Source organism: Pristis pectinata, chromosome 7, assembly GCF_009764475.1.
Source record: "Pristis pectinata isolate sPriPec2 chromosome 7, sPriPec2.1.pri, whole genome shotgun sequence".
Classification (NCBI taxonomy): domain Eukaryota; kingdom Metazoa; phylum Chordata; class Chondrichthyes; order Rhinopristiformes; family Pristidae; genus Pristis; species Pristis pectinata.
In genome coordinates, this window is record NC_067411.1 from 53,743,593 (window position 1) to 53,766,999 (window position 23,407).

At 42.8% G+C, this 23,407-nt stretch overlaps 1 protein-coding gene across 2 annotated transcripts in view; it reads left to right on the forward strand.

The window, feature by feature from the left end:
- Nucleotides 1-23,407, forward strand: part of LOC127572255 (tetratricopeptide repeat protein 39B) — a 205,420-nt gene that overhangs the window by 15,103 nt on the left and 166,910 nt on the right. Inside the window, exon 2 of one of the 2 annotated variants that reach the window (XM_052019234.1) lies at nt 4,742-4,890. The exons of the other annotated variant lie outside the window; for it this stretch is intronic. The gene's annotated coding sequence lies outside the window, so the exon portion shown is untranslated. The remainder of the gene's footprint in view (nt 1-4,741; nt 4,891-23,407) is intronic. 2 annotated transcript variants of the gene reach the window in all.

A 23,407-nucleotide genomic window follows, 5' to 3' on the forward strand; every position in this document is an offset into this window, starting at 1 on the left:
CAGATGACCTGTCCTGAGCCCAGAACATAGATGCAATCACAAGGAAGGGGCAGCAGCGTCTTTACCTTCTCAGAAGATTAAGGAGGTTCAGTATGTCACTGAACACTCTAACAAACTTCTACAGATGTACAAAGGCAAACGTTGTGCCTTTGTTCAAGGAAGGAAATAGGGATAATCCAGATGTGAGCCTCACGTCAGTGATGGGGAAGCTATTGGAGAAGATACTGAAGGATAGGATTTATGCAGATTTGGAAAAGCATGGCCTGCTTAGGGGCAGTCAGCATGGCTTTGTGCAGGGCAGGTCATGTCTTGCAAACTTGATTGAGTTTTTTGAGTAGGTGATGAAGGTGCTTGATGAGGATTAGGCAGTGGACATTATCTACATGGATTTTAGTAACACATTTGACAAGGTCCTCATGGTAGGTTGATTCAGAAGATAAAGCTGCATCGGATCCAGGGTAAATTGCAAGTTTGGATTCTGAACTGGCTTGCCCGTAGAAGAGAGTGTAGGGATGGAAGGCTGTTATTCTGGCTGGAGGTCTGTGATCCACAAGGATTGGTGCTGGGACCTCTTGTTTGTGATGTATATCAATGATTTCGATGAATCATTTTGCAGATAATACCAAAATTGGTGGAGTTGTGGACAGCATAATGAACTATCAAAAAATACAACAGGATATAGATCAGTTACAGATATGGGCAGAGAAGTGGCAGATGGTGTTTAATCCGGGCAAGTGTGAGGTGTTCCACTTTGGGAGGTCAAGCGAAAGGAGAAAGTGTATAGTTAATGGTAGGCCCCTTAATAGCACTGAGGTACAGAGGGGTCTTGGGGTCCAGATCTATCGTTCACTGAAAGTGGCTACTCAAGTGGATAAGGTGGTTAAGAAGGCATATGGAATGCTTGCCTTTTTTGGTAGTAGTGTTGAGTATAAGAGTAAGTAAGTCATTGCTGCAGCTATATAAAATTTTAGTCAGACCACACTTGGAGTATTGTGTGCAGTTCTGGTTGCCCCTTTATAGGAAGGATTGCGGAGATTGTAGAAAAAGTGCAGAAGTGGTTTACCAGGACGCTGCCTAGATTAGAGGGTATGAGCTACAAGGACAGGTTGGACAAACTTGGGTTGTTCTCCGTAGAGTGACAGAGGCTGAGGGGAGATCTGATGGAGGTTTTTAAAATTATGGAAAGCATAGATAGGGTAGACAGTCAGAATCTTTTCCCCAGGGTAGAAATGTCAAACACCAGAGGACATACTTTAAAGGTTGGAGGGAGGAAGTTTAAAAGCGATGTGAGGGGCAAGTATTTTTAACACAGAGGGTGGTAGGTGCCCAGAATGGGTACCAGGGGTAGTGGTGGAATCAGGCAGTTTGGTGGAGTTTAAGAGGCTTTTAGATAGACAAATGAAAACTAAAGGAATGGAGAGATATGGATGATAAACAGAAGGAGGACACTTAGTATAAATCAGCATCAAGATCAGCACAACATCATGAGCTGAATGGCCTGTCCAATGCTGCACTGTTCTTTGTTCTATGTACTATTGAAAATATCCCAACTGGTTGCATTATGGTCTGGTACGGCAATTTGAATGCACAGGAATGTAAGAAGCTGAAGAGAGCAGTGAACTCAGACCAATATTTCATGGGCACATCCCTACTCACTATCGGTAGTATCTATATGAGGTACTGCCTCAAGAAGGCAAAATCTATCATCAGAGATCCCCACTATCCAGGCCATGCCATCTTCTTGCAGCTATCATCGGGCAGGAGTTACAGAAGCCAGAAGTTGCACACCACTAGGCTCAAGAACTATTACTTCCCTTCAACCATTTGGTTCTTGAACCAACCTGCTCAACTCTAATCACTACCTCAGTATAGCAACACTATGACCAATTTGCACCTACAATGGACTTTTTTTTGTTCTAATTGTATTCTTTCTTGTGTATAATTTATGTTTTCTTGTGAATGTTGTGGGTCTGATGCTATGTGCCTGTGATGCTGCTGCAAGTAAGTTTTTCATTGCACCTGTGCATATATGTACTTGTGCATTTGACAATAAACTTGATTTTTGTGTTGACTACGTTCTAATTTCTTGTTTGAACCACAGCTAGAGTACTGGTCAGTGCATTGCAGGAAAAATGAGAAAGCTTTGGAGAGGACTTGGGGAAAATTTACAAGGATGTCAAGAGAGAAGAACTTGAGTTGGGAGAAAAGATTGGTTAGGGTGGGTTTTTATTTTTGATCCAGAACTCTGTGAGGTGAGAGTTAAAGTAGATGTATAAAATTGAGAGGCCTGGATTGAGGTGTTAGAAGACAGCTTAATTATTAGGAGGTACTGATTTAAGGTAGTTAATAGCAGCATTAGGGAGGGAATTGATTTTTTTTCCATTCAAAGGTTGTTAGTGGTCTGTAATTCACTGCCTGAAGAAACTCTGGTTGCACTTAAGAAGAATTTGATGGAAACAAAGTTTTTGCTGCCTGCCAGAGAAAGGAAACTTTTCCCTGGTCTGACACAAACAACTCCAGAGAACCCTGAACACTGCTCTATATCATAGCCTGGGAACTCAGACACTTCTACATTCACATCACTACACTAAATGAGATAGGTTGGGCAGGAAATGGCCAGTTTAAAGAACAAAATAGCGTGTATACCTCGCCCTGAATGTGTAAACCAAAAGAAGAACATGGTCTTCACAGAATGAGCTTTACCATCAATAGGAAGGGATGCAACCCTCTGGCAAGGCATGATCCATGACAAAGGAGTGGCAGAGACTGACCCCAAGCAAGTCCTTCTCTAGACAAAAAGCTTGAAACATGGCCTTGTCCTAATGAACGTCCTATTTTGTCAGGGGAATAAGCATAAGATGTCATGGCAACACCCCTGGTCCAAGCACTGGTTCTTGTTATATCATCATCCAAGTGAGGGATTTCAAAGAAGATTGCATCACCTGTTCTATCACCTCCATCAATGGCCCCAAAATATCTTTCTTTTTCAATCTTTTTATTAATTTTCAAATTAGTACAAAATAGTATATATAACATTAGTAATTATACATATGGTGCTAAGAGATCAGGATAACAATCATAACAGTTAATATATATAATCACAAGGAGTAAAAACAAAGGAATCTAGACCTCCTGTTCTCTTATTAAGTAAACAATTACAGAAGGAAAGATTGGAAAGAAATGAAATTTAATTAAATGAAAGAAGAACCCCCAAATCAAAAAAAAATTGATAATAAACCAAAAAAAACCAAAAACTTCAAAATAAAAACTGGACTGATATTTCTCCAATTAAAAAAAAGAAACATTACTATGTCATCAACTCCGTTCCTCTGCATTCAAGGGTTATTGAGAGGGATCTGAAAAAGGTCACTTTATATCATATGGAAATATTGAATAAATGGACTCCAAACTTCCTCAAATTTAAGCGAAGTATCAACAGTACCACTCCTAATTTTTTCTAAGTTTAAACATGCTATAGTTTGAGAAATTCCCCAAAATATCAACGTCAACTGTTCTTGATGTAAGCACCCATGAATCCATACCACAGCAACCTATTAGGACAACATTGGCACCACTCCTGACCAACAAGAGCTCAAAAGTAACTGGCCCTTGGGAGCAAACAGCACCCCCACTGAAATTCTGAAACTTTGCAGTTTTAGTCACATGGCCCACCTTCCCATATATTTCAGTGACCAAGTCGACAATGTCATGGGGATTGGCCTCATTGCCCTTAGTTGCATACTGCAGTTGGATTATGTTGGTTCTGGATGGTAGTTGTCATATTTGAACCATTTCCCATTAGTTCTGAAGATTAACTCCACTCCTAAGGGAAGTTTGTTAGAGGTGAGGTGCGATACTGCAGCAAGATTGAGAAAAGTGTTGGAGATAAAGGCTTTAGTAAGGTCAAAGAAGGCCACATATAGTGGCTGATGCTACTCCCTGAGAGGGTGCAGAGGAGGTTCACCAGGTTGTTGCTTGGATTACAAAGTATTAGCTATAAGGAGAAGTTGGACAAATTGTTTTCCCTGGAGTATTGGAGGCAGAGGGGGTGACCTGATCAAAGTATATAAAATTATGAGAGGCATAGACAATGTAGATAGTCAGAGTCTTTTTCCCAGGATGGAAATGTCAAGCACTAGAGGGCATAGCTCTAAGGTTAGAGGAGGGGGGAATTTAAAAGAGATCTTCATGTCAAATATTTTACACAGTGGTAAGTGCCTGGAATGTGCTGCCAGGAGACGTGGTGGAAGAGGCATTTAGATAGGCACATGAACAGGCAAGAAATGGAGGGATATAAACAAAGTGCAGGCAGATAGGCATTTTAAACTGGCATCATGGTTGGCACGGACATCGTGGGCCAAAAGGCCTGTTCCTGTGCTGAATTGTTCTGTGTTCTATGTAATCCAAACTAATCCCATCTGCCTGCACATGGCTTATATCCCTCTGTTCCCTGCCTGTTCATGTGCTTGTCCAAATGCTTCTTAAACATTGCTATCATAACTTTTTCCACCATTTCTCCTGCCAAGCACACCCACCACTCTGTGTAAAGAAAACAACTTGCCTTGTAAAACTCGTTTAAACTTTCCCCCCCTCGCCTTAAAGCTATGCCCTCTAGTAATTGACATTTCCGCCCTGGCAAAAGGACTCTATCTACCCTATCTATGCTTCTCATAATTTTATATTCTGCTATCAGATCACCCCTCAGCCTCTGACGCTCCAAGTTTGTCCAACCTCTCAACAGGTTAACAGCTAAGGCAGACGAACTCAGGGTGTGGATTCACTCTGGGGACTGAGATATCATAACCATATCAGAAACATGGCTGAAGGAAGCGCAAGACTGGCAGCTCAATGTTCCAGGATACTGATGCTACAGGTGTTTAAGAGGTGCAGGTAAGAGAGGGTGAGGAGTTGCATTCTTGGTGAAAGAGGACATAATAACAGTCCTTAGAGAAGGTAATCTTGGGGGAATCATCCAGTGAGGCCAAATGGGTAGAACTTAGAAACAAAAAGGTGATCACTCTGACGGGATTGTATTATGGGCCCCCCAATAGTCAGCTGGAATTGGAGGAGCAGATTTGTCAAGAGGTTGTAGCTAGTTGTAAACATAATAAGGTACAGTTAGTGGGAGATTTTAACTTCCCTAATATAGACTAGGCCAACCATAGTGTAAAATGCTTGGTTGGAGTGGAATTTTGAAATGTGTCCAAGGAAGCTTCCTTTACTGGGCAAGTGGCAGAATTATCTGTCAGTGAGCACTTTGGGTCCAATAATCATAATTCTATTTGTTTTAAAATAGTTATGGAGAAGTTATGATCGGTTGACAAGTTAGGGTCCTGAACTGGGGTAGAGCAAATTTTGGAGCCATTAGTGGGATCTTGAAGAGGTTGATTGGATGAGATTGTTAACAGGGAAAGGAGCATCTGCCAAGTGGGAGGCTTTTAAAAGTGTGATGTCAAGAGTTCTGGGCCTGCATGCTCCTGTTAGGGTAAAGGGCAAGGCTAGTGGGTTTTGGGAACCCTGGTCGATGAGAGATATTAAGGATCAGAGTAAGAAAAAGAGGGAGGCATACATTGCACATAAGCAACTGGGAACTAGTGAATCTCTTGGTGACAACGAAAAATGTTGGAGTGCATTTAATAGAGAAGTTAGGAGGGCAAAAGGAGGATATGAGAAGGATCTGGCAGGCAAGGTGAGGCAAAATCCCAAGAGATTCTGTAGGTATATTATGAGTATAGGGATGACGAGGGATAGGTCCCCTTAAAGATCAGCGTGGCCGTTTGTGTTTGTGTGGAACCAAAGGAAATGGAAGAGATTTTTAATGAATATTTCTCTTCAGTTTTTACTGTGGAGAAAACGACGCAGGCTAAAGAAATGAGGGAAATGAGCGGTGATATCTTGGACCACATACGAATTAGCAAGGAGGAAGTACTGGAGGCCCTAAAGTGAATGCATTAAGGTGGATAAATCCCCAGGGCCTGACCTGGTGCATTCTCGGACCTTGTGGGAAGCTAGAGAAGAAGGTCCTTGCAGAGATTTTTGCTTCATCTCTGGCCACAGGTGAGGTTTTGGAGGACTGGAGAGTGGCTAATGTGGTACCATTGTTTAAAAAGGGTATTAAAAACAAGCCAGGAAACTACAGGCTGGAGAGTCTGACATTGGTGGTGGGTAAATTGCTGGAGGGGATTCTGAGGGACAGGACCTACCTACATTTGGACAGACAGTCTGATTCCGGACATTCAGTAGGCTTTGTGTGAGGGAAGTCATGTCTGACAAAGCTCTTGGAGTTCTTTGAGGAGGTAACCATGAGGGTAGAGGATGGAAGCATAGTAGGTGTTGTCAATATGGACTTTTGCAAGTCCTTTGACAAGGTCTGTCATGGCGGGCTAGTCTGGAAGGCTAGATCGCATGGGATCCAGGGGGAGATAGTGGATTGGATTCATAATTGAAAAACACAATGATGCTGGAGGAACTCAGCAGGCCAGGCAGCATCTATGGTGAAAAGCAGGCGGTCAACGCTTCGGGTCAGGACCCTTCTTCAAGATGCTGCCTGGCCTGCTGAGTTCCTCCAGTGTCATTGTGTTTTTCATCTAGACTCCAGCATCTGCAGACCTTTATTTCTCTGGATTCATAATTGTCTCAGTGGTAGGAAGCAGAGAGTGACGGTTGAGGGTTGTTTCTCAGACTGGAGGCCTGTATCCATTGGTGAGCCATAAGGTTGGTAGTGGGACCTTAGTTGTTTGTAATTTATATAAATGATTTGGATGTGATTGTTAGTAAGTTTGCGGATGATACTGAAATAGGTGGTGTTTGTAGGCAGTATAGAAGGTTGTGAAAAATTACAGGGGTATCTTGATCAGCTAGCTATGTGGGCTGAGGATTGGCAAATCGCTTTCAATCCAGATAAATTGTGAGGTATTGCATTTCGGGAGATCAAACCAGGGTAGGTCTTAGACAATGAATGGTGGGGCCTGAGGAGTGTTATTGAACAGAGGAACATTAGTTCGCTGAAAGTGGCGTCTCAGGTAGATAGGGTGGTGAAGAGGGCGTTTGGTGTGCTGGCCTTCATCAGTCAGGGCATTGAGTATAGGAGTTGGGAAGTTATGTTGCAGTTATATAAGACGTTGGTGAGGCCTCACTTGTACTATTGTGTACAGGTTTGGTCACCCTGTTATAGTAAAGATATTATTAAACTAAAAAGAGTGCAGAAGATTTACCAGGTTGTTGCCTGGACTTGGGGTCTTGTATACCTCCATCAGATCACCCTTCAATCTCCTACGTTCGAGGGAATAAACTTCTAGTCTATGCAACAAGGAGAAGGGTGATCTGATGGAGGTATATAAGGTCATGAGGGGAATAGACAAGGTGAAAGCACATAGTCTTTTTCCCAGGGAGGGGGTGCTACAATCAAGAGAGCATAGATTTAAGATCAGAGACGAGAGATTTAAAAGGGACATCAGGGGCAGCTTCTTCACACAAAAGGTGGTGTGTTTTTGGAATGAGTTGCCAGAAATAGCTGAGGCAGGCCTTTTAGCAATGTTTAAAAACCATCTTGGTAAGTACATGGAGAGGTTTAGAGGGCTATGGGACTAGCTCGCTGGGCAACATAGTCAGCATGGATGAGTTGGGCCAAAGGGCTTGTTTCCATGTTGTAAGACTCTATGACTATGACTCTCCTTATAGCTAATATTCTCTAATCAAGGAAACACTCCTGGTGAACCTCTTCTGCATCTTTTCCAAAGTTTCCACATCCTTCCTGTAATGCAGTGACCAGAACTGCACACCATACTCCAAATGGGGCCTAACCAAAATTTTGTACAGCTGTAACATGACTTCCTGACTTTTATACTCCACACCCTGACTGATGAAGGCAAGTGTGCAGTTGGCATTTTCATGGAGCAATGGGCTTGCATGCCAAGAACCCCACCCCACATACATCAATGCTCCTAAGGGTCCTGCCATTTACTGTATATTTTCTTCTTACATTTGACCTCCCAAAGTACAACATCCCACATTTGTCTGGATTAAACTCCCATTTCTCTGCCCACTTTTCCAACTGGTCTACACTCTGCTGAATCCTTTGACAACCTTCCTCACTATCCACAACTCTGCTAATTTTTGTGTCATCTACAAACTTACTAATCAGCCCACCTACATTTTCATTCATATCATTTCTATATATTACAAACAGCAGAAGTCCCAGCACTGATCCTCGTGGAACAACACTGGTCATAGACTCCCAGTCAGAATAACGCCCCTCCACCACTCCCTCTATCTTCTATGGCCAAGCCAATCTTGAATTCCAATACACTGAATCTCTATGGATCCCATGTGCCTTAATCTTTTGAATCAGCCTATCATGACGGGACCTTATTGAAATATGTGGACAAAGAAAATCAGAGTTAATATTATAGTTTGATAACTTTACATAAGAACTGACCAATTCTGACAAACAGGAAAAGCTGGATATCTGAAATTGTTGAACGCAATATTGAGTCCTGAGGGCATTGACGTGATGGAAGATGAGATGTTTACGTTGGACTTCATTGGAACACTGTGGGAGGCAAGAGACAGAGAGGTCAGAGTGGGATGAAGAATTAAACTTGCATAGGACTGGAAGCTCAGTTCAGCCTTACAGACTGAATGGAGATGTTCTGCAAAAGTAGTCACCCAATCTGCATTTGGTATCTCCAATAAAGAGGAGACCACAATGTGAGCAACAAATGCAACACACTAAATTTGGTGAAGTGCAAGTTAATTGCTGCTTGACTCAGAAGAATAGTTTAGGTTCCTGAATGATGTGGAAAAAATGAGGTAAAAGGACGGGTGTTGCATCTCCTGCTGTTACATGGGAAAGTGCCAGAAAAATGGGAGTAGTTGGTGGAGATTACAAACAATAGATTAAGTTTGCTCATTTTTTTTTCGGAAAAGTAGAATGTATTTACATTGGGTTAACAGAGATACACTCATAACATTAGCTTTAATATAATGTGTTATAAAAGGACTCCCTCCAACAGTTCATTGCTCATTTACAATATTTTAAATGACTTTCATTGATTAAAAATGAAGCATGAATCCTGAGTTTTGTAAGTGGAAACACCACAGACATGTGACCATTAGTTACAGTATATCAAATATATTTCTGAAAACTGAGTGAAAATCTTTCGCTTTAGTCATTTTAATTTAAGCATAGCACATTGACCAAAGTTGCATAACAGGAAGCAGTTGATGACGTACATTTATCAATGAGCATATAGAATGAAATTTAATACAGATTAATGTTCCATAGATTGGATGCCAAGGAAACCAAATGCATAATAATTATTTCCATGCTTTGCAAAGTTGAGGCTGAAACAAAGACTTGCATATGGAAGTTGACCACCTTGCTTCCAGGTAACAGGGCAGAAATGTTTTGCTATGTAAAATTCATGTAGTGGATACCAATTCAGTAACAAATAGATGTTAACATAACGCTTAATATGTCCCCTTGACTTAAGCCTCAATTCAATTGTAGTACGGTAGACTGTGGGCTGAAGTACGGCTCCAGAGACTTGAGCACATTACTTGAACTGGCATGTAATCTAAATCCTTTGGCTAAGGTGTTAACCAAGAAATCTGCTACCTTCGTGGATTATCCAAAGAAGCTTGCCAGTTTGATTGGACCATGGACAATGTTTAAATTTAAACCAATCTTCCTAAAATTATTGATTTGGCATTGATCACCTTGCTGCTGTCCTGCTTGCATGACAAAATTATTTAATTGGCAATAAAGTACTTTGGGGTATCCTAATGTCATGAAAGGCACTGTAAAAATTCAATGTTTTTCTTTCTTTCACTATGAAGCAGCAATCAACAGAGCTGAGGGTGGCACGGTGCCACAGTGGCACAGGTACTAGAGCTGCTGCCTCACGGCTCCAGTGACCTGGGTTCAATCCTGACCTCTGCTGTCCGTGTAGAGTATGGACGTTTTCCCCGTGATCACATGGATTTTCTCTGCATGCTCCAATTTCTCCAACATCTCAAAGATGTGCTGATTCACAGGTTAATTGGCCACTGTAAACTGCTCCCAATGTGTAGGTGAGTTATGGAACCTGGGAGAAGTTGAGAATAAAATAAGATTAGATGTAGGTTTAGATTAAAATCGATGCTTGATGATGGTTAAACTCAGTAAGCCAAAGGGCATGTTTTTTGATGGATAACTCTACAGATCTGAAATCAATAAAATCTTATCCCAGAGAGATCAACCTTTTGTACATTTACTGTTTTGTATGTGTCAATGGAGCAGAATCAGGTTTATTATCACTGACATCACTGGGCAGGCATGGTAGTGTGGTGGTCAGCATAACGCTTTACAGCACCAGTGACCCAGGTTCAATTTCGGCTGCTGTCTATAAGGAATTTGTACGTTCTTCCTGTGTCTGCGTGGGTTTCCTCCGGGTGCTCCGGTTTCCTCCCACATTCCAAAGACGTATGGGTTAGGAAGTTGTGGGCATGCTAGTTGGTGCCGGAAGCATGGCGACACTTGTGGGCTGCAAAAGATGCATTTCACTGTGTGTTTCGATATACACGTGATTAATAAAGATCTTATATGTCGTGAAATTTGTTATTTTGTGGCAGCAGTACAGTGCAAGTCATAAAGACATAAAAAATTACTGTAAGTTATGAAAATAAATAAATAGTGCAAAAGAGGAATAACGAGGTAGTACATATGGGTTCATGGACTCTTCAGATATCTAATGGCAGAGGGGAAGAAGCTGTTCCTGAAACATTGATTGTGGGTTTTCAGGCTCCTGTACCTCCTCCCCAATGGTAGTAAGATGAAGAGGTCATGTTCCGGATGGTGAGGGTCCTTAGAATAACGAGGTAGTACATATGGGTTCATGGACTCTTCAGAAATCTAGTGGCAGAGGGGAAGAAGCTGTTCCTGAAACATTGATTGTGGGTTTTCAGGCTCCTGTACCTCCTCCCCAATGGTAGTAAGATGAAGAGGTCATGTTCCGGATGGTGAGGGTCCTTAATAATGGATGCTGCCTTCTTGAGGCACTGCCTCTTGAAGATGTCCTCGATAGTGGGGAGGGTTATGCCCATGATGGAGCTGGCTGAGTCTACAGCCCTCTGCAGCCTCTTTCGATCCTGCACATTGGAACCTCCATACCAGGCAGTGGTGCAACCAGTCAGAATGCTCTCCACCATACATCTGTAGAAATTTGCAAGAGTCTTTGGTGACATACTGAACCTCCTCAAACTCCTAATGAAGTAGAGCCGCTGACGTGCCTTCTTCATGATTGCATCAATATGTTGGGCCCAAGATAGATCCTCTGAGATGTTGATGCCCAGGAATTTGAAACTGCTCACTCTTTGCACCTCTGACTAGTGTGCAAAGAGTGAGAAGACTAGTCTGTATTCTCCCGACTTCCCCTTCCTGAAGCTCACAATCAATTCCTTGGTCTTTCTGACATTGAGTGTAAGGTTGTTGTTGCAACAGCACTCAATCAACCAATCTATCTCACTCCTGTATGCCTTCTCATTGCCGTCTGAGATTCTGCCAACAACAGTGGTGTCATCAGCGAATTTATAGATGGTGTTATAGATGCAATTTATAGCAAGCACATTTCCTGCATTGTTTTCTTTCTGTTCCTTATTTGTGTAATATGTCCTAAGGATTCAGCTCTGGTGTCTGATATTTTTTAATTCATATGCTGCTTTCTTGCAACATTATGAGTAAATATAGCAATAACTACAGGCCATCCCTGGGTAACAAATGGGTTCCATTTTTACAGACGTCCATAAGTTGATTTTGTCCATAGGTCAGAAAATACACAACCGATATGAGAATCATTAGCTCCACAGTATTGTAATGAATGGCACCAAAAGTACAGAAGATTAATAAGAAAGAACAATTACATAAAATGGAAAGAGAGGAAACTCATTCTGCTGTTTGTAGGAATGAACAAATGTATGGGAGCTTGTCCGCTCCTACAGGTGTCCATAAGTCAGGCATTCGTAACCCAGGGATGACCTGTAGTAAAACATAACTTCACTTCTCTGTCATCACCTTGCACATCAGAACCATTAGAGCCATTATTTCTGCGCTCCTCAAGTCAGTAATGGGAAAGATAGAAATTTCTCCAGCTTAGCACTGGCAAGACTAAAGCTGTTCTTTATTTCTAATTATAATTTTGTACATTAGTATAATATTATTTCCCAGTTAAAACAGAAAACAACTGGATATACTCAGCAGGTCTGATACTAACTTTGAAGAGAGTAACAGAAGTATTTCAGGTCAATGACCTTCCATCGTGAAAGGTCATTTTGAATCGAATTCAAGATCTGTTTTATTTCACTAGAATAGAGAGTACAAACTGTCATATATGCACCTGCCAATTTATCAGGGCCTCTCTGCCTTCATCCCCCTCCCAATACACTCATGGTTTCCAGAAACCCCATCTGGTCCCATTGTCTTATCAGTTTCAACAGTGATAACATGTGTAATAAAGACTGGACTGAAAATAATGTCCGAAACAAGGAAATCATTCACCAGCCTTGAAAGAGCTGACTTGTTCTAAGCAGAATCTTAACAGGTCAAGTGGTCACTTAATGCATTAGTAGCAAATCAAACCCTCATATGTCCGTGTGTTTAGTAACCCTGGACCAAACAATGAACCCTCCTGCCCTCGACATGTAATAATCTCTGAGACAAGCTTTCTTTCCTAAAAGGCCATGCAAAGGCTTATGAATCCTAATTTGTTTATAAATATTGCCTCAGCCATGAATAAGAGGAAGACAATTTTTAACAAGGAAAAGTATTAATAACAATCTGAATGTAAAAGAAGCATTTAAAAGTGTTTAAAATAATAGGCTAGAAACTTTGCCTTGTAGTGTAACATACTTTTATTAGTCACATGTACATCGAAACACACAGTGAAATGCATCTTTTACGTTGAGTGTTCTGGGGGCAGCCAGCAAGTGTCGCCACGCTTCTGGCGCCAACATAGCACGCCCACAACTTCCTAACGCATATGTCTTTGGAATGTGGGAGGAAACAGGAGCACCCGGAGGAAACCCATGCAGACACTGGGAAAACATACAAATTCCTTACAGACAGTGGCTGGAATTGTACCCGGATCACTGGCGCTGTAATAGCTTTATGCTAACCACTACACTACCGTGCCTGCTCCTACACTACCGTGCCTGCCATCAAATGGTACATTAGCCTTAAAGTTATACAGCACAGAAACGGATCCTTTTGGCCCACCATGTCCATACTGATCATGATGCCTATTGATCCTAATTCCATTTGCCCACATTAGGCCTGTATCCCTCTATGCCTTTCCTATTCAAGTACTTGTCCAAATGCCTTATAAACCTTGTAATTGAATTTGCCCCCATCACCTCCCCTGGAAGCTCATTCCAGATGTTCACTTGTAGAACGTAGAACAGTACAACATACCACATCTGCACAGACTATAATGCCAATCTAACTAATCCCATTTGCCTGCACGTGGTCTGTATCAAAAAAATAAGATGCTGGAGAAACTCAGGCCAGGCTGCATCAGTGGAGAAAAGCAGACAGTCAACATTTCCGGTCCTGAAGAAGGGTCCTAACCCGAAATGTCACCGTTTGCTTTTCTCCACCAATGCTGCCTGGCCTGATGAGTTCCTCCAGCATCTTCTTGTTTTCTCATCTAGATTCCAACATATGCAGTTCTTTGTTTCTCATGGTCTGGATCTCTCTGTTCCCTGCCTGTTCATGTGTCTGTCCAAATGCCTCTTAAATGTTCCTATAGTATCTGGTTCTGCCACCTCTAGGCAGAGCATTCCAGGCACCTGTTACTCTCTGTGTAACAAACCTCCTTTGAACTTTTCCCCCCTCACCTTAGACCTATGCCCTCCAGTGTTAGAACCATAGAACAATACAGGCCCTTCGACCGACCATGTTGTGCCGACCTTCAAACCACACCTAAGACTATCTAGCCCCTTCCTCCCACATATCCCTCTATTTTAAATTCCTCCATATGCTTATCTAACAATCTCTTGAACTTGACCAATGTATCAGCCTCCACCACCACCCCAGGCAGTGTGTTCCATGCACCAACCATTCTCTGCGTGAAAAACCTCCCTCTGACATCTCCCTTGAACTTCCCGTCCATTACCTTAAAGCCATGCCCTCTTGTATTGAGCATTGGTGCCCTGGGAAAGAGGCGCTGGCTGTACACTCTATCTATTCCTCTCAATATTTTGTATACCTCTATCATGTCTCCCCTCATCCTCCTCCTCTCCAATGAATAAAGCCCTAGCTCCTTTAGTCTCTCCTCATAATCCATACTCTCTAATCCAGGCAGCATCCTGGTAAATCTCCTCTGCACCCTTTCCAATGCCTCCACATCCTTCCTATAATGAGGTGACCAAAACTGGACACTGTACTCTAAGTGTGGTCAAACCAGAGTTTTGTAAAGCTGCATCATTACTTCGCAGCTCTTAAACTCGATCCCACGACTTATGAAAGCTAACATCCCATAAGCTTTCTTAACTACCCTATCCACCAGTGAGGCAACTTTCAGTGATCTGTGGATATGAACCCCAAGATCCCTCTGCTCCTCCACACTGCCCAGAATCCTGCCATTAACCTTGTACTCCGCCTTGGAGTTTATCCTTCCAAAGTGTACCACCTCACACTTCTCCGGATTGAACTCCATCTGCCACTTGTCAGCCCAGCTCTGCATCCTAAGCTTCAACAGCCCTCCACACTATCCACAACACCACCGATCTTTGTATCATCTGCAAACATGTTAACCCACCCTTCCACCCCCTATCTAAGTCATTAATAGATATCACAAAAAGTAGAGGTCCCAGAACCAATCCCTGTGGGACACCACTAGTCACAGCCCTCCAACCTGAATGCACTCCCTCCACCACAACTCTCTGCTTTCTCAGGCAAGCCAATTCTGAATCCACACGGCCAAGCCTCCCTGGATCCCTTGGCTTCTGACCTTCTGAAGAAGCCTACCATGTGGAACCTTGTCAAATGCCTTATTAAAATCCATGTAGACTACATCTACTGCACTACCTTCATCAATCTTCCTGGTCACCTCCTCAAAGAACCCTATCGGGCTTGTGAGGCAAGATCTTCCCTTCACAAAGCCATGCTGGCTGTCCCTAATCAGTCCATGATTCTCTAAATGCTCATAGATCCTATCTCTTAGAATCCTTTCCGACAGCTTACCCACCACAGACGTAAGGTTCACTGGTCTGTAATTCCCTGGACTATCCCTATTACCTTTTTTGAATAAGGGGACAACATTAGCCACCCTCCAATCCTCTGGTACCATTCCCATGACAATGAGGACTCAAAGATCCTAGTCAACGGTTCAGCAATCTCCTCCCTCGCCTCGCAGAGCAGCCTGGGGAATATTCCGTCAGGCCCCGGGGACTTATCTGTCCTAATATTTTCTAACAGCTCCAACACATCTTCTGTCTTGATATCTACATACTCTAGAACATTACCCTTACCAACACTGTCCTCAGCGTCATCAAGACCCCTCTCCTTGGCGAATACTGAAGAGAAGTATTCATTGAGAACCTCATCCACTTCCACAGCTTCTAGGCACATCCTCCCACCTTTGTCTTTAATTGGACCTACCTTTACTCTAGCCATCCTTCTGCTCTTCACGTACGAGAAAAAAGCCTTGGTATTCTCCTTAACCCTACTCGCAAAGCCTTTTCATGTCCCCTTCTTGCTCTCCTCAGCCCCTTCTTAAGTTCCTTCCTTGCTACTCTATATTCCTCATGAGTCCTATCTGATCTTTGCTGCTTACACCTTATGTATGCTGCCGCCTTCTTCCTAACTAGTTGTTCCACCTCTCTTGTTCCTTCACCCTGCCATTCCTTCTCTGCCTTACTGGGACAAATTTATCCCTAACATCCTGCAAGAGATCCCTGAACATCGACCACATCTCTATAGTACATTTCCCTTCAAAAATGTCATCCCAATTTACACTCTCAAGTTCTCGCCTTATAGCCTCATAATTCTCCTTTCCCCAATTAAATATCTTCCCATCCTCTTTGCTCCTATCCCTGTCCGTGACAATTCTAAAGGTTATGGAGCAGTGGTTGCTGTCCCCCAACTGCTCACCCACCGAGAGATCTGTCACCTGACCTGGTTCATTACCTAAAACTAGATCTAATACGGCATTCACTCTAGTTGGCCTGTCAACATACTGTGACAGGAATCAGTCCTGGACACACTTAACAAACTCCATCCCGTCTAAACCTTTGGCACTAAGCAGGTGCCAATCAATATTTGGGAAGTTGAAGTTCCCACAATAATAACCCTGTTATTTTTGCATCCTTCCAAAATCTGCCTCCCAATTTGCTTCTCAGTATCCCTGCTGCTACCAGGGGGCCTTATAGAATACTCCCAATAGAGTAAATGCTCCTTTCTTGTTCCCAACTTCCACCCATATTGACTCTAGAGAGGATCCTTCTACATTATTCACCCTTTCTGCAGCTGTAATAGTGTCCCTGACCAGTATCGCCACCCCTCCTCCTCTCCTCCCTCCCTCCCTCCCTATCCCTTTTAAAACACTGAAAAGCAGGAATATTCAATATCCATTCCTGCCCTGGTGTCAGCCATGTCTCTGTAATAGCCACAATATCGTCCCATGTACTTATCCAAGCTCTCAGTTTATCACCCTTATTCCTGATACTTCTTGCATTTAATTAAATGCACTTTAGCCCATCCACCTTTCTACTTTTATAGCCTGTACTCTGCTTTTCCTTCCTCAAAGCCTCTCTACCTGTTAGATCTGACTTTTCCCCATCCCCTTCTTCCTCTGTCCTACCCCTCTGGTTCCCATCTGCCTCGCATCTCCACCCTGGGTAAAGGATACAAACTACCTGCCTTATTCTATGACTCTTATAATTTTATATACTTCATTCAGGTTATCCCTCAGCCTCTGATGACCCAGAGAAAACAAGTTTGCCCAACCTCTCCTTATTGCTAATACTCTCCAATCCAGGCAACATTCTGGTGAACCTCTTCTGCCCCCTATCCAAAGCCTCCATATCCTTTCTGTAGTGTCATGACCAGACTGCATATAGTACTCCAAATGTGGCTTACCCAAAGTATTATAAAGCTGCAACATGACTTGCCAACTTTTATTCTGAATGCCCAACCAATGAAGGAAAGCATGCCGAATGCCTATTGACTCGTGTTAACACTTTCAGGGAGCTATGGACTTTCACTCCAAGATCCCTCTGTACATCAATTCTCCTAAGGGTACTGCCACTTACTATATGCTTTCCTCTTTCATTTAACCTCCCAAAATGCACCAGCTCACAGTTGTCGGATTTAACTCCATCTACCATTTCTCCACCAAATTTCTCACGGATCTCTGTCCCACTGCATCCTCAGACAACCTTCAATTTACTATATATGTCCTAAGAGACTTTGACTTCCAAAAGTGCATTACCTCGCACTTGAATGATTAAATTCCATCTGCCATTGCTCTGCCCAACCTTCCAGCTGATCAATCAGACAACCTCAAGTCGTATTGTCAGACAACCTTCTTTGCTACCTACAATTCAATCAATTTTCATTTTTGGTCTGCAAACCTATTTATCATATCACCTGTATTCTCATCCACATCATTCATATTACAAACAACAGAAGTCCCAGTGTCAAACCCTGCAGTACCCCACTTATTATAGACTTCTAGTAGGAAAAATACCCATCCACCTCTACCTTCTGCCTCTTATCACTAAACCAGTTTGCCAGCATCTCATGGATTCCTTGTGCCTTACACTTCTGGACCAGCCTACCATGTGGGACCTTGTCAAAAGCCTTACTAAGTGGTATGTAAACCTTGCCTATCACTCTGTCTTCATCGATTTTCTTAGTTACTGCCTCAAGAAAACTCGATCAGATTAGTAAGACATAATCTCCTCTGCGCAAAACTATGCTGACTCGTCCTAATCAGTCCCTCTATTTCCAAGTGAACATAAATCCTGTCCCTCAAAATTTTCTCCAAAAACTTACCTATCATTAATGTAAGGCTCACCAGCCTGCAGTTTCCAGGCATATCCCTACTGCCCTTTTTGAACAAGGGGACAACTTTAGTAGAGTCCAGTCTTCTGGTACCTCACCTCTGGTTAATGAAGATGCAACAATCTCCATTAGAGCTCCAGCAATCCCCTCCTTGCTTCCCTTAGCATCCTGGGATCAATCCTGTCATGCCTTGGGTATTTATCCACGCTCATGTGCTCTAATATTCCCCCTTCCTGATACAGATGTGCTCCAGAATATCAGCATACTCCTCTCTCAACTCTCCAGCCTCCATGTCCTTCTTTCTGGTGAATACCGATAAGAAGTATTCATTTAGGATCTCGCCCATACCCCTGGCTCCAATCGTAGAGGGGACTTGCTCTTTCTTTAGCCACCCTCTTACTTCTAATGTACTTATAAAAGCTTTTAGGATTCTCTTTAATTCTACTTGCCAAGGTCATTTCATGGCCCCTTTTTTCCCTCCTAATTTCTTCCTTAAGTTCTCTGTTATATCTCCTACAAACTTCTTTATGAGAAGATCTGAATACAGAAGTATGGGGTACAGGAGTATACAATTGTATGGGGCCTTGGTGAGACAGGACCAAGAGTATTGTGTACAGTTTTGCTATCCTACTCAAGAAAGATGTACTTGCCACAGAGGAAATGTAGCAATTACTCATTAAATTCGATCCAGGGATGGTGGGCTTGCCAGATGAGGATAGGTTGAGTAGACTAGACCTAGAGAGACCTAGAGTTCAGAAGAATATGAGGAAGTCTCATTGACTTGCGTCTCATTGAGAGGGATGGGAACCAGAGTGATAGGTCAGAGGTTGGTTCATTTAGTGTACAAGTAGATGCAGAGTGTAGAAAGACTATGAGGAAGGATAGGCAAAATTCCAGTCAGTTGGAAGGGCTGAAGTGTGTCTACTTTAATGCGAAAAGTATCAGGAACAAGGGTGATGAGCATGGGTAAGTACGTGGAATTATGACGTGGTGGCCATTACAGAGACTTGGCTGTCGCAAGGGCAGGGATGGCTGCTGGATATTCCGGGGTTTAGATGTTTCAAAAGGAACAGGGATGGAGGTAAAAGTGGTGGGGGAGTGGCTTTGCTGATCAGGGACAGTGTCACAGCTGTAGAAAGGGGAAGGGAGCGATCACTCTATTAGGAGTATTCTACAGACCCCACCCCCCCCCCACCCCAACAGCAGCAGAGACGCTGAGGAACAGATTAGGAGGCAGATTTTGGAGAGGTGCAAAAATAACAAGGTTGTTGTCATGGGTGCTTTCAAATTCCTTAATATTGATTGGCACCTCCTTAGTGTAAAGGGGATAGATGGGACGGAATTTGTTAGGTGTGTACAGGAAGGAGTTCTGACACAGTATGTGGACAGGCCGACTAGAGGAGAGGCCGTACTGGACCTAGGCAATGAGTCTGATCAGGTTTCAGATCTCCCAGTAGGAGGGCGTTTTGGAGATAGTGTCCATAACTACTGGACCTTTACTATAGCCTTGGAGAGGAATAGGAGCAGACAATATGGGGAAGTATTTAACTGGGGGAGGGGGAATCATGATGCTATTAGACAGGAACTTGGGAGCGTAAATTGGGAACAGATGTTCTTGGGAAAGTGCACAACGGAAATGTGGAGGTTGTTTAACTTGCATGGGGTTCTGGATAGGTTTGTCCCATTGAGGCAGGGTAAGGATGGTAGAGTGAAGGAACCATGGATGACAAGAGATGTAGAATATCTTGTCAAGAGGAAGAAAGAAGTTTACCTGAGGTTTAGACAGCATGGATCAGACAGACTCTCGAGAGTTACAAGGTAGCCAGGAGGGAGCTTAAGAATGGATTTAGGAGAGCAAGAAGGGGGCATGAGAAGTCCTTGGCGAGTAGGATCAAGGAAAACCCCAAGGCGTTCTACACGTATGTGAAGAATAGGAGGATGACTAGAGTAAGATCAGGGATAAAAGAGAAAACTGCCTAGAGTCAGAAGAGGTAGGGGAGGTCCTTAATGAATACTTGGCTTCAGTATTCACCAGAGAGAGAGACCTTGACGTTTGTGAGGATGGCATACGACAGGCTGATAGGCTAGGGCATCTCGACGTGAGGAAAGAAGGTGTGCTGGAACTTCTGAAAAACATTAGGATAGATAAGTCACCAGGGCTGGACGGGATACATCCAAGGTTATTATGGGAAGCAAGGAAGAAGATTGCTGTGCCTTTGGTGATGATCTTTGTGTCCTCACTGGCCACAGGTGTAGTGCCAGATGATTGGAAGGTGGCAAATGTTGTTCCTTTGTTTAAGAAAGGGAGTAGGGATAACCCTGAGAGTTACAGACCAGTGAGTCTTTCTTCAATGGTGGGCAAATTACTGGAGAAGATTCTTAGAGACAGGATTTATGGGCATTTGGAGAAGCATTGGCTGTTTAGGAACAGTCAGCATGGTTTTGTGAGGGGCAGGTCGTGCCTCACGAGCCTGATTGAATTCTTTGAGGATTTGACAAGACACATTGATGAAGGTAAAGCAGTGGATGTGGTGTACATGGCTTTTTTAGGTTCCTCATGGAAGGCTCATTCAGAAAGTCAGGAGGCATGGGATCCAGGGAAACTTGGTTGTGTGGATTCAGAATTGGTTCGCTCATAGAAGACAGAGGGTGGTGGTAGATGTGCCTATTCTGCCTGGAGGTCATTGACCAGTGGTGTTCTGCAGTGGTCTGTTCTGGGACCCCTGCTCTTTGTGATTTTTATAAATGACTTGGATAAGTATGTGGAAGGGTGGGTTAGTAAGTTTGCTGATGATACTAAGGTTGGTGGTGTTGTGGAAAGTGTAGAAGGTTGCTGTAGATTACAACAGGATATTGATAGAATGCAGAGCTGGGCTGAGAAGTGGCAGATGGAGTTCAACCCAGAAAAGTGTGAAGTGAAACACTTTGGGAGATTGAATTTGAAGGCAGAATACAAGGTTAATGACAAGACTCTCAGCAGTGTGGAGGAACAGAGGGATCTTAGGGTCCACGTCCATAGATCCCTCATGGTTGTCACGTAGGTCGATAGGGTTGTTAAGAAGGCATATGGTGTGTTGGCCTTTATTAGTCGGGGTATTGAGTTCAAGAGCTGTGACGTAATGTTGCAGCTCTATAGAACTCTGGATAGACCACACTTGTGTTCAGTTCTGGTCACCTCATTATAGAAAGGATGTGGAAGCTTTAGAGAGAGTGCAGAGGATGCTGCCTGGATTGGAGAGCATGTCTTATGAGGATAGGTTGAGTGAGCTAGGGCTTTTCTCTTTGGAGAGAAGGAGAATTAGCGGTAACTTGATAGAGGTGTGCAAGATGATAAGAGGCATAGATGGAGTTGACAGTCAGAGACTTTTTCCCAGGGTGACAATGGCTAACACGAGGGGGCATAATTTTAAGGTGATTGGAAGAAGATATAAGGGGGATGTCAGGGGTAAGTTTTTTTACACAGGGAGCGGTGGGTGCGTGGAACACACTGCCATCAGACGTTGTGGGGGCAGATACATTAGGGACACTTAAGAGACTCTCAGATAGACACATGAATGATAGAGAAATGGAGGGCTATGTGGGAGGGAAGAGTTAGCTAGATCTTAGAGCAGGATAAAATGTTGGCACAGCATTGTGGGCCAAAGGGCCTGTACTGTGCTGTAATGTTCTATGAAAGTCACAAAATTCTTACAGGGTTTGATATGCTGTATGTAGGGAGAATGTTTATCCTGACTCAAGGGGTCACAAACTCAGGACTAAAAAGGTCGGTTGAGGAGTTTTTTTTCAAAGAGAGGGGAATCTTTGGGGAAAAAACACACACACCTCTCTTACCTGCTCTGTTGCTGTGAAGTCCAAGACTTACGGGTAGGTTTTCCTTTTAATTGTTTTCTTATTATTTAACCCTACCCATTGCCTTTTCACCCAATTTCCCAACCCCTAGCTACAGCTGCAGTTCTGCCTGACACCCATCCTTCAAACCTCTTCAAATCCTGATCTCTGATTGGCTCTTTAACTGACCTTTTGGTTTACATCTTCCTCCAGCTCTGGCAATGATCCTTCTTAACTCCTGCTATTCCTTATCTATCCAACCTCTGATCTTTTCAACAACCACCCCTCTTCCCCTGTGGTTCTGAAACCAACTGATTTCTTCTGCTAGCTGTGAAATCACAACGGTGTCATAGGAAAGACCTATGTGTGAACAAAAGGTGTGAAAGTTTTTTCTATCATGCACTATGCCTTGAGCCTCATGCACAATAGAAGATTGCAGCTGGGAGCCTTGCTAAGAACTGACACAAGCTGCTATATCTGGCTCTGTACAATTTCCAGATTATTATGTTTCAGTATATTGTAATGTAACATCTAAGGACAGTACAGAGAACACCATAGAGTACAGCACAGGAACAGGCCCTTCAGCCCACAATGCCTGTACCAACATGATGCTGAATTCAACTAAATTTCTTCTACCAGTATCTAAAGATCCTTCTTTTGATAACCTGTATCTAAAGATTCTTCTAAAGATCCATATCCCTCCATTCCCTGCATATCCACATGTCTATTTTACAGCCTCTTATATAGCCCTATCACATCTGCTTCCGCCACTATCACTGGCAGCCCGTTCCAAGCACCTACAGCTCTCTGTATAAAAAGAAACTTGCCCTGCACATCTCCTTTAAGCTTTGCCCCTCTTATTTTAAATGCATGTCCTCTAGTACTTGACATTTCTAATCTAGGAAAAAGATTCTGGCTGTCAACCCTATCCATGCTTCCCATAATTTTATAAACTTCTATCAGGTCTTCCCTCAGCATCGGATGCTCCAGAGAAAACAATCCAAGTTTATTCAACTTCTCCTTATAGCTCAATGAAAGAACAAAATGAAAGATGACAAAGTTAATTGAGAAATGCAGATTCACATGGAAACAACAAACAAAATATAGAGAAATACAACAATTGAAATGGCAATCTTTAGCTCTGAGGTTAATTAGGAGGATTTGATGAATATCCCCAATGCTGCACACAATTTTGACTGTAAAATTAGTTTCAAGTATGTTTGTCTCTATCTGTGCAGATTTGCATGATTTTAAATTTTAGTTTTAATTTAATTTTAAATTTCAATTTTAAAGTAAAATTAAAACAGAGTCTCCAAAGGACACTGTAATTTTTTTGTCATTTTTGTTTCATATTCACCAATAAATTGAAGGATTGTTAAAGATAATTGAGTGGGAATAATAATATGCTGATATGATCTCAGACTTAACTAAGAACACAGGGATATCTGATGCACTACCTAGTATAATATTAAGCAATACAGAGTTGAAGGTGGTATCTGGTTCAGTTGCCAGTTTGGTAAATAACCATTAGGTCAA